The following is a 13,144-nucleotide window of genomic DNA, read 5'->3' on the forward strand; positions in this document are numbered from 1 at the left end:
AAGGCTACCAAAGCACGAGAGGCTCTTCCCTTTGAAAAGGGATCTCTGTGTAGCTTGCCAAGCACACAACCATGACAAACACCATTAGTGCAGGAAATCTATGGGAGCCCAAGAACAAGTGCATGTGTACTCATCTGCTGAAGATATTTGTAATTGACATGGCCCAAGCGCTCATGCCAAAGCTTACTCACTGAATCTACACATGTTATAAGAGACGAACCGACACCCACAGAGGGCTCAAATCCATCAAATCTGTATAGGCGAGATGCAGTATCCACACTCCCAGTAGCCACAACCAAAACAGAGTCACGGAGGTCCCGAATAACCACATCATGTGGTGAGAACTCAACTGTCTTACTAGAGCTAGAATGACAAATCTGATAAATGGACAGGGGGTTCGTCGAGATGTCAGGGACAACCAGAACATCCTGCAAAGTACCCCCATCCAAAGAGACAGAACTTGAACCCAAGACTGAAAGTTGAACTGAGTCACCCACTGCAATCTGTGAAGTACCACAAGAGGCAAGAGAAGTAACCAACTGCTGAGTGTGAGTCATATGGTGAGAAGCACCAGAATCAAGTATCCATGTGGACCCATAGGTCGAAGCTCGAGCAGTGAGAGCATGACCTTTCCCTGTGGAAGGAGAAGATTCCTGAGGTGAGGAGATGTGATGCTGCTGCATGGCTTCCTCTAAAGCCTCTAAGCATTTCCAACACTTAGAAACTGGATGTCCTTCCTTGCCACAAAAACTACAAGTGTCTCCTGATTTCTTCTTAGCCTTGGAGGAAGACTCACTAAACTATGAAGATTTCCCATGTTTCAGAGGAAATGGTGGTTTAGAGTCAGACTTAGGAGTAGGCTTGGAGGGATGCTCACTACCTACAGAAGGCTTCTTTGGCTTCGATTTTTGCTTTTGTTTCTCCTTAGAGGACTAAGCAACCAATGCTTTGTGTTTGGATCCTGAGAGCATATCTAGCTAAGAAAGATGAGACTGCTCACGAGACAGACACTCACAAAAAACATCAAAGGTAGGCATGTGAAACGAGCACCCAAGCCAGCCATGGTGGAGTAGAAAGCAGAGGCAAAAAACTGAAAATGACCCCGAAGCTTTGAAAGAATCAAGTGAGTGCACTCTGTGTCTGTCTTGGTCTTGCCACATCCCTGAAGAACAAATTTGGTAGTCTTGAACTTGTTAAAAAAATCCTCAATGGTGGGAAAGGAATCAGGGGACAAAGAAACCAACTCTGTCTCAATCTGTAATGCATAAATCTCATTCACCCTCCTGAAGAGAGACTCAAACTTCAACCACATAGCCCGAGGAGTGAGCAACTCATCAAGGTGAAACAAAAGACTATCAGAGACATGCAAAGAGAGCAAACCCATGGCTTCATCCATCTTGTTTCTATGTTGAAGAAGCTCATAAGGACACTGCAAGAGAGGCTGAACCTCATCCAAACAAGACCACAACCCTCATTCCCAGATAAGCCTCATGATGCGGGGATTCCAAGTGTGATAGTTGTGTGAAGTCAACAACTCAACTTAAGGATCTTCCATGAAAAAAAACTCTGCACCTACACCTGCTTGTTGGTTTTTTTTATTATGTGATCTTTCAGAATAGACAGAAGATGCAGAAGGGTTTGTTTGTTTTGAGAGTTTTGGTGTTCTTGATTTCTGATTTAAATGACAGAAAGCGAGAAAAAAACATCCCCCACAATAGATAAACCCAAACCCTAGTATATACTGATGAGAAGGAAGTAGTGCATGAGCAAAAAAACTTCAAACTGAAATATCATGTACATGATAAAAACTCTGAGAAATAAGATCACATATTTGAATAGAGCACGCTGAGAGCTTTCCAATGCCTATTCGTTTTCGAAAAACGGAGTCCGTTTGCCCAAGCTACGACCCCGAAAGTGCAGAAAAGAGGCCCGACTTTGACTGGAAAAAGGTATAGTCAAACAGTAGATTCAGAAACAAAATCCAACACCACAAGGTCCATCTTGGAACCATCTTTCCGACGCCTATTCATTTTCCAAAAAATGACTACGGATGCTCAAGATATGGCCAAAACACGAACCCCCTCTCAAAAAGGCAAGAGGGTGGTGGTCTGGTGGAGGAGCCAGGTGGAGGTGGCGCACGAGCGGCGCTATGATGGCACTCCGACGACACTCCGGCGACGCTCCAAGGAGGAGCGGCGGAGTGGCGAGCGGCAGAGGAGGTGGCTGGGTCGGGCGGCGGTGGCGCTGGTTGGGCCAGCATGTGGCCTGAGGGGGACAATGGGGCCGACAAAGGGTCAGCAGAGGCCGAATTGACAGGTCTAGTCTGCCATATGGCGGCTGGACTGTCAGGTCCGGAACCTTGCAAAAAATGATTCCCAAATTTAAAAAAAAAAACCTTTTTTTCCTTTTTCGCATTTTGAGTTTTTTTTTTTTTTTTTTTTTTTTTTTTGTATCAAAAAATCGGCCTGCATGTCGTAAAAAGGCAAAAAAAAAAAAATTTGAAATTTTTTTCTCGATTTGCATGCCAGGGCCGTACGACTTGGTTTTAAAGAAAAAATGCCCTCAGATGCTCAGGAGTCAAAACTAGGCAAGTTTTATATGACTATAGAGGTTTTTGGGCCTTCTGAGCACGATGGTGAGGTCCGTTTAGGCCCAAAGTGCTAAGAAAAAGGCCTATCCCTAAGTACAAACAAGAACTTCCTGAAACCCCATATTTGCTTCCAATGCAAAATTCTCAAAACAAGACCATATAGCTGCAGATTTGAAGCTCTGATACCATGTGAGAGTTGAGAAATACAACCCCATAGGAACCTAAAGATCTTCTGCAAACTGAATAATCTGTTACAAGGAGAAGCAAGGAAGCAAATAATCTGAAAGACAAAAAACATAGGAAAAATGCTCAAAAGATGAGAGTTGAATATTCACCAAAATGTGTAATGTCATAATGATACAAAGAAAAGAAAATTAACCTCTAATAGGTCAAGAAACCCTAAAAGGGAAAACCCTAGGCTTGCACATAATAATTAATAAAAGAATTAATTATTATGCACCTAATGTTAGCTTAAGTATAAAAAGAGATAATAGGGAACTTAAAGAATTAAACAAATATTGTTTAATTAATCAAGTAAAGACTCGATTACTCTAACAGTGTTAGCATGTGCAGTTCATTGGAATAATTTTCAAAGGATGTGTTGTGATGTTTTTGGTCCCCTTTACCTCCTGGAGTGGACTGAATTATGTGTTATTGGTCTGGGTGGCCCAATTTATGTAATTTTGTAAATTGATGTAAAGTGGGTGTAAATTATGTGCAAGCAAATTTGCAACAAAAGTGCAAAAGTCAATTTGTGAAGAGCTTTGATGATGATGTCTTTAGTGTGACAATGTTTTGAGATAGCGGTTGATGTCAGATGTGTTTGTCATGATATTGGCTGTTTGACACAATGGTTCAAGGATAATTTCATGATCAAAAGATCTTTGTTCATTTCAATTCATCTATTCTATGTACCTACCATAATACAATGTGTTCCTTTTGGCAACCTGTGCAGTTATTTGCATCTTGCTCTGAGATAGTGAGTCTCAATAGTGCAAGTCCCTTTTATCTTTCCCTAAGGTTGTGCACCTTAGTCTTGAAAGTTCAATTAGGTGCAGTGAGATCCTTGGCATTGAGCCTAAAACAAAGGTAATCAATTATTCATATTGTGTGTGTGATTCTCATCGTGGTTTTTCCCTGTTTAGGGTTTTCCACATTAATATAGTGTTCATGTGTTTATTATGCTTTGTTCTTTCATGTTTCATAATTACAATAATAAGTTAATTATGGTTTGAATTTTAAAAGATAAAAAATAGAATCTTTTGAGGTTCGAATTGATTGACACCTCCCCTCAATCTCGTGGTGTGCTCAACATGTTCATCTTTGGTCACTAAAGATTATCTTTGTCCATTGCCTTGAGCAAGAGTAGGTTGCACAATAGGAATTAATTGATAGGTTTGCAATAGGTTCCATCTCATTCCTAGAATTGTCATAAGCATCTAATTGGACATCTCATTCCCAAAATAATCATAGCCCTTTATGTTCATCAAATTCTTCAATAGGATAAAATGAGTTTTGCTCTTCCTCGTGTAGATGCTCACCATTTCATTCAACATAATTATAATAGGATCCAATAATAACCTTTTCTATATTATCCTCTAGAGCAAGACTTTCCACTATAATAACCTCTATATTGCATTACTATGGATAAAATATTTAATGTTAAAATGGAAAAAATATTCATGGGTGCCACTAAAAACGTTAGTTTGATATCATTAGCTTGATTTATATTTAAAATATATCTTGAAAGCAACTTACACGATCCTCCTTGTCTAATTGCATTCTAAGTAAGAAATATGATCTCAATTTGATAAACAAAGCATGTTTAGAAAGAACATTATCTTCATAAAGAAACTACCTAATTTTTTTGTATTGTAATATTATCAACTATGATACCCATTTAAGTAGCTTGTTTCCATCTAAGGAAAAGTTTCCTCCCATTCCCACATGCTATACTACATTGATGTTTTCTCTTCCTCAACAATCTTTTCACCTTCTTTAATGCAAGCCACTGTTCGATAAGTTAATAACGTGCTTTAGCTAAAATAAGAAAATTGAGAAGTAAATACGAATTTAAAGCTTTAAAGTCAATATTAAATGCCAAATTAAAGGATCACATAGATAGCATAGAACAAAATGCATATTTGAGTCAATGTACATAAATCATTCATATTAGAATTTTTCTCACATCCAAGAGAGATTTCTAATTAACTAGATCTGCATTATCTGTTGGTTAAATAAGAGAACATGTCTCTTAGTACTAGATTCTAATTCTTGAAACTCAAATATTGAATGTTCAATGCTCTTGAACTTCTTGAATTTATAGAAAGGATGCAATAACATCAATAGGAAATTATAGAAGTGTTTGATCTCTAACAATAATTTAAAGAAAGAACCCTAAAGAAAGTATAAGCATAAATGTTTTTGATAAACAAGAAAGGTAACAATTTATTCAAATAGTGGTAGGGTCCACTATACTTTCACTTCATCCTAAGTCTTATGATTAAAATAGCACTATTGACACAAAGTAGTGGTTTAGGAATCCTATATCTTTCTAGCCCCAACTTTAGCGACAATCAAGGATCTTCATTATTATTATAGTCATCCTCGAAGGCGTGAAAAGTAAAGTGTAATTTAAAAAAATTCCATGTGCTATTTGGTCTTGCAATATTCTTTTGATGACTTATGCAGGTTATATTGTGGCAAGTCCATTTCTTAAAAAACTTTAGGTAACTGATTCTAGTCAAGGTAAAATTCAAACTGGGTAAAGTTGCAATGTTTTGGTTTGCATAGGTCATTAGTTAGTTTTTATGTTGAAATGAATGAATTCATAAAGGAGTTGCACATGCTTCAAAGGATCAACCAAGAAACATTCCTTCCACAAGAAAATTTTCAAACATGAGCTTGCATGAGTAATGAGATTGAAATGATTCGATTGACATATTACAATGTAAGTGAGCCTTTCTTATATAGGCAAGGCGATGAGGTAGGATCAAAACTACCTTTATGTAAAGCGGAAAATCGCGATCGAACCCTAGTTGCTCTCCCCTCTTCCAACTCCAAGGAGAGAGAAGGGAGATTCACTAGGGTTGATGGTTTTCACTTAGGGGAGAGACTTTACATTCAAAAGAGGGGTTGAAACCCACAAGATCCAATCCCACACAATGCAAGATTGGATGCTAAATGTGTTTCAAGGGGTTAAGACAGCAAGGCTACCCTCTTTTGTAAAGAATGTTGATAGGAAGAATTAAGCTAGGAATGCATAGAAAGTGACAAAGATTCGCTTATAAACTGAGATAGGGATATAGGATGAAGCTGCGGACCTGGAATTAGCAGTGAAATGTCGATACGGCGCTGTCCTGCAAATTTGAGCAAAAGTTGTCGGGACGATGGCGCCCGAGCGCCACGGTCCTTCGAAAAATCCGCGAAACGAAGGGGGATCTGTTCGTCTCTGCACAAGGATTCCAGATCTTCAATTTCAGCCGCGTACCTGCAACCTACACACAGAAAAGCGAAGATGATTGGGGGGTTAGGGATTAGGGGTTTGCCTTTAGGTCAAACCCCGGTTTTGGAATTAACCAAGAAATGAGCAAGTGCTGTAAATGTAAATGACTGTAAAACAAGTACTAATACCTTGTTCTAAGGATGTTTGTATCCTTATGTGCGAAGGTATAGATGTGGTATGTTGTATGTTGTAGCATGTAGTATGTGATCTCCTCTTCAATGGTTGAATCCTTGTCTTGAATGCAACACTTAGCCTTGAATGGAGACTTGAAATGATCAATTGCTTGAAGGAATGCTTGAATGCTTGAATGCTTGAGTATAGTTTCCACGCCTTTTCCATCATATCGAATGAAAGAGGAAAATGTAGTTTATATACTTGTCAATTAGGGCTGATAGACTGATTTTCCCGACCTTAGGCCGACCAGGGAATGTAATTTCCAATTTGCAAACAAAAAGACCCGAGACCCCTTAGGAGACCGGGCCCAAAATAGGACCCAGGGACCAGGGCGCTGGGCGCCATGGTCCTAGGGGACCAGGGCGCTAGGCACCCTGGTCCTGAAGGACCAGGGCGCTGGGCGCTCTGGTCCCACCTCCCGGGACAGCAAGGTGCAAGGAGGTTCAGGCCAGGGTGCTTGAAAAATGCAGTTTTCAGTGTCGTGAGCAAGTTTCAGGGTCTCCATTCAGGTTGCGTGTTGCGTCGCCATCATGAAGACCGAAATGCAGTCGAAATTGCAAGTGTCGCAATTTTAGGATGCTACATTTAGCCCCCACTTTAGTGGGAGTATGTATGCTCATACTTCCGGTAAAGTACAAGGAAACAATATTGAAAGACTTTCACCACGTCAAGGAGGCAAGACACACCAAGCCCCCAGTGGACTAAGGATCTTACGACTTCGATTGACAAAGTAAAAGGGAAGATCACGAGGGAGAACCATGACTGTCAGCAGTAAGGTTCCCTCACTATGAGTCATGCAAGAAAGATATCAAAAATTTTCAAGGCAAAGCTTAAATTTGTCAAGGAAATTTTCAAGTATCTTGAAAAGATATGAACGGGATGTATGCCCCCCTACGTTAAAGCGATCGCACATGCCTCACCGGGGGTGATTACTTTAAGGTAGTGATACATATAAGAAATGAGAAAGGAGCACGTTATCGCACAGATTTAGCCCCCAAGTGTGAGATAAGCCCAAGGATAATAGACACAAAACACAAAGCACAAGGTGACTTCGCTTTCCTCGAGGTCAGTATGCTGTATGATAATTCATGTATATATATCATATGTATGTATGCATAATTGTTCTTCATTCCCCAATCAAGGAAGGTCACCTAGAAGAAGGGAACACATGTGTCTTTTGAGTCAACATGAGAGAGATCGAGAGATCTCAATGCTTTGCATCGTCCTCAAGTAGACAACACTAAGGACAACAAATAGAAGAATGAGAATAACATATAGAAGAAGTAACAAAAGAGAGGGGGAGAGAATCTGCTATGCTAATGTAACTAGTCTAGCACGTCATCTACCCCCCGATCTTGCTGATCAATGTTTCGGGAAGGCAGGGAACACGCTAGAGGAGGAACATTCAACACAGCAGATGGAGCTATCACAAGATCCAAACAAGGGCTATGTTCATATCCCAAGCCGCGGTGTTCTTGTCTAGGAGCTAGGATAAGTGCTTTAGAAAATTCATTAGATAAATGGTTATCAACATCAACAAGTTCATATTCACTATCAGAAGCACGAGGAGTAACATTTTCATCATGAATAACATTTTCATCCATATCATCATCAAGATTTATGAAAATAGGATCTTTAACTCGCACAGGATCAAGACCATCATGCATCTTATGTTTAGGAGATTTAGGCTCAATTTCCGGCTGAGGAGAAAATGGAATAATGCTTGTTGAAGATGTTTTTGGAGATTGCAAAGTTTGAGCAGCAGCTGCTTGAGCTCTAAGACGACGCTTTCGTCGGCGTTCACATGCAGAACGATTACGTCTAGTCTTAGTAGGAAGTGGAGAAGATTGAGGAGGAGGAATGTTCTCATCCTTATCACTTGGGTGTTTAGGTTGTGGTCTCTTAGGTTGAATAATAGGAGAAGAAGAAGGTCTCTTCTCTCTATAAGAGGAAGGAGGAGGGACTGCTCCATACAAAGGAGGAATATTTGGTTTAGGAAGAAGACCAAGTCCATCATGACGAGGAGGTATAGGTCTAATTTTAGAAGGTTTATTAGGCATAGACATAGTCACATCCATGGGAACGGGTTGGGAATCTTCTTGAGGAAAGACATTAGTTTTATCTTTCAAAGGAAGAACTTCCTTCTCAAGAATTATAGGAATGTCAAGTTTGGGTGTTCTAGGTTCACTTAGAGATAGGATCATATCTGTTTTCCACTTTTGATAAGATTTGAAAAGATGATCACTTCGCGGAGGAAGAGATTGGAATTGTTTAGGCCAAAAGTAATCAATAGGAATGCTAGAAGTTCTTTCAGCTGGTTTAAAGAGACTATGATTGACAGTAACAACTTCACCATTATGGGGAAATTTCAAACACTTATGAATAGGAGAAGCAATAACTTTCATGGAAGATAGCCAAGGATAGCCAAGCTTCACACGAAATTGTTTGGAAGATGGAATAATAGCAAAGTTCACATCAAGGGATTTGTTATGGACCTCAATAGGCAATGTAATAGAACCAATTGCAGGAGAAGAAAATGCATCAAATAGTTTCACAATCACATCTGTTTTGTCATAGATCACTTGATTTAATTGCAAAGTAAAAAGAAATTCTTCAGTAATAACATTAACCATGCACGAAGGATCAATAAGCACTCCACGACAAGGTGTATTCTTGACTTTTGCAACTATGTATAAAGGACCATCAGGTGCCCTAATGGTTTCACTGGAATCAAATGTGATGGAAGGTTCTTTAGGGTTTTCTTGCTGCTCTACAAAGTTAATCACATTCGGAGTCATAGACACAAGACCAGCAGATGAGAGAGAGGAATCATTAGCCTCAATTGCATTAGAGGTATGAGAAGGTAATGGATCAGTGAAAATCTGAAGATTTTGATTAGGAGGAGCTACAGATGTGTTGCCTTTATCATTCACTCCAGAAACAGAAATAGTGTTATTATCAATCAAATCTTGAATTTTACCCTTTAAAGAAAAACATTTTTCAGTATCATGCCCAGGCTGACGATGAAATTGACAAAAAGCTTTGTTATCAAAATAAGGTGAAGTAATCTTTGCAGGATCAATTTGTCTTATAGGAGGAAGAGTAAGCACATTTTGTTCCAATAACTTATTCATAATACTATGCAATGATTCATTCAAAGGAGTATACTTTCTTTCTTTCTTGAAAAATTTAGAAATAGGAGGCACACCTGATGCTGCATTCACATTGTTGTTGATGATGTTTTCATTGAGTTTGATGGAATCTCTATTCGGTTTAAACTTCCCAAATGGTTGTTGACTGCTATCACCCTTATCACTCGGAGCCATAGGATGTGATTGTTCCATTTGACTCACAGTCAGTTGATAATTGTGAAGAGTTGCACACAACTATTGGAAAGAAGTAAACTCAGAAAACAGAAGTTTGTCTCGAATGTCTTTTTGTAAATTAGAAATAAAAATTCTTTGAATATCATTGTCAGGCACTGGAAAAGAAATTTGAGCGTACAAATGCGTATATCTACCAATGAAATCAGTCACTTTTTCCTTAACACCTTGTTTACAATGCATTAAATCAATCAAAGTAACTTTAGGACTTATATTGTTTTGAAATTGTTGAATGAAAGCATTTGCAAGTTGTTCGAAAGAAGTAATAGAATAAGATGGCAACGAGCAATACCATTGTAGGGCTTTGTCTCTTAATGTTCTAGTAAACAATTTTGCAAGCAACCTTTGGTCATAAGCAAAGTCGGTACATATTGTTTGAAAGGTCTTAACATGTGTTAGAGGATCTCCTTTACCATTATAAAGTTCCAAATGCGGGATTTCAACATGTTTAGGAGGAATAGCTCGAACAATGTCAAGAGAAAGTGGGCTCGCAACATCAAATGTGGGCACACTAAACTTAGATTGATTCATAGAGGCAATTTGTTGTTGTAAAGAAGAGACAGTTTGTGCAAGATTGTTAATGGTCGCTTCAGTCGAAGAATTCATATTAGATGTGTTAGATTGAGATGGAGGTGTTATGTTATTGAAAAAAGGTAAAGAGTAAGGTGGTGAGACTCTATGATAATTAGTCATAGGAGATGATTGGACAAGAGGAACACTACAAGGAGGAATGGAATGGTTAAATGAATTGCCCCCTTGCGTCATGTTCATTTGTGAAGATGTAATAGGAACACTCATTGAAGGAATGTATGAAGAAGTTGGATTGAATGAAGGAAGAGGGTTAATTGAAGAGGAAGGATTGCCCCCATGACTAGTGATCACAGGAGGAATGTCTTGTATAGAAGTAGTCATTATGTTTGATGTAAAGGTAGGTATGCTAGCAATAGGAGTCATCAAAGGAATAGAATGATTGACTTGAGTAGGAGGTTGTGTATAACCCAAATTTTCAGCACAACTCTTCATAGGCATCACATTTGAATCCACAATGTGTGCAATACCACGCAAAATATCAATTCCATTCTTATCACTTTGAAGCATACGTTTTAGACCCTCAATTAAAGGAAGAGCTTGACTATCGGGATACTCATGAGACATCCATTGGTGAAAATCATCAAATTGGTTATCCAATTTCGAAAGTTGTTCTACAGAAACCTCATGGAGAGCTTCTTCATCATTAGGAGGATTAGAGGAATTACCCATGTCCTCGTTAAAAAGGCTATTCAAATTAGGTTCCATCTCCTCAGTAGTTAAACCTCGGAAAGACTTAATTCTACGGCTTCGTCTAACGGGAATAGTGTAAGTAGGGCTTATTATTGTAAAACTCATGCACTAGAAAGAGAGAGAAGATTTTGAATTTAGAGGTAGCAATTTTCAGTAAAATCAGCCAATCTTCTGGATTTAAGCTGTTAAATGCAATCACGACAGTCTCCCGAAATTTTGGAAAAAATGTCTGGGACCGTGGCGCTCGGAGTGCAACACGGTCCTTGCAACTTTTTTCGAAATTTGCAGGGATGAAAGGTATGATGATTTTAGAGCTAATCTGAAAAAAATGAGTGATTTTACGATCTGTAAATAGGCCAAATTAAAGTTGCAATCTCGAAATTGAACCCTACCAAGATTGTCGAAAAATGCAAAAATTTGAATTTTGAAAAAGAGAGGGAAACTGAAATTTTGAATGTTATGATTTTAGAGGGAATGTCAAGAGCAATGCAAATTTTGAAATTTAAAAATTGACTCAATTTCACGCAAAATTCAATTTTGAAAGCGGAAATTAAAGTTGTTGTAATTAAGCACTTAATTTCAAAAGTCACAAAATGCAAGAATTTGAATAAAGCACTGAAATTTCGAATGAATGCAAACACACTTTTCAGATTTAGGACAGTAAGAACACAATTTTGACACAAAATTTCAATTTCGATGATTTTTTGAATGTTTAAAAGCCTTAATCCAAGCAATCACAAGACCAACTTTGACTGTAATTTTGAAGGTGTTAAAATTGATAAAATCAGCCAAAATTCTGGATTTTAGCAGAAAAATACAGTAAGATCTAGCTCCCGAAATTTCGGAAAAAATGTCGGGGACGATGGCGCTCGGAGTGCACACGGTCCTCGCAACTTTTTTCCAAATTTTCAAGGATGAAAGATATTGTGATTTTATTGCGGAATCCAAAGTTACAGCTGATTTGGAGATGTTTTGATCGGTGAAATTGTCGGACAAAGGTTGAATCAAGAGGGTTTCAAAAATTAGGGTTTTGACACTTAACCACTTAATTTTCAAAATTAAAGCACAGACATGAATTGATAATTTGTAATAGAAGGGCAGATCTGAAACAAGCATTAATAATTAAGCATTTCACAAGTTTAATTACTAAAAAGAAAATTTAGAGTTTTTATGCAATTAACTCTAAAATTTTGCAAAAGATCAAACATGGAAATGTAATCAATGTTTTTCAGATCTAAGCATGAAAAATCAGAAAGGATTTTCACGTCGGGTTCACCAAAATGTAAAGCAGAAAATCGCGATCGAACCCTAGTTGCTCTCCCCTCTTCCAACTCCAAGGAGAGAGAAGGGAGATTCACTAGGGTTGATGGTTTTCACTTAGGGGAGAGACTTTACATTCAAAAGAGGGGTTGAAACCCACAAGATCCAATCCCACACAATGCAAGATTGGATGCTAAATGTGTTTCAAGGGGTTAAGACAGCAAGGCTACCCTCTTTTGTAAAGAATGTTGATAGGAAGAATTAAGCTAGGAATGCATAGAAAGTGACAAAGATTCGCTTATAAACTGAGATAGGGATATAGGATGAAGCTGCGGACCTGGAATTAGCAGTGAAATGTCGATACGGTGCTGTCCTGCAAATTTGAGCAAAAGTTGTCGGGACGATGGCGCCTGAGTGCCACGGTCCTTCGAAAAATCCGCGAAACGAAGGGGGATCTGTTCGTCTCTGCACAAGGATTCCAGATCTTCAATTTCAGCCGCGTACCTGCAACCTACACACAGAAAAGCGAAGACGATTGGGGGGTTAGGGATTAGGGGTTTGCCTTTAGGTCAAACCCCAGTTTTGGAATTAACCAAGAAATGAGCAAGTGCTGTAAATGTAAATGACTGTAAAACAAGTACTAATACCTTGTTCTAAGGATGTTTGTATCCTTATGTGAGAAGGTATAGATGTGGTATGTTGTATGTTGTAGCATGTAGTATGTGATCTCCTCTTCAATGGTTGAATCCTTGTCTTGAATGCAACACTTAGCCTTGAATGGAGAGTTGAAATGATCAATTGCTTGAAGGAATGCTTGAGTATAGTTTCCACGCCTTTTCCATCATATCGAATGAAAGAGGAAAATGTAGTTTATATACTTGTCAATTAGGGCTGATAGACTGATTTTCCCGACCTTAGGCCGACCAGGGAATGTAATTTCCAATTTGCAAA

The sequence above is a fragment of the Cryptomeria japonica genome, chromosome 11, assembly GCF_030272615.1.
Source record: "Cryptomeria japonica chromosome 11, Sugi_1.0, whole genome shotgun sequence".
Taxonomy (NCBI): Eukaryota; Viridiplantae; Streptophyta; class Pinopsida; order Cupressales; family Cupressaceae; genus Cryptomeria; species Cryptomeria japonica.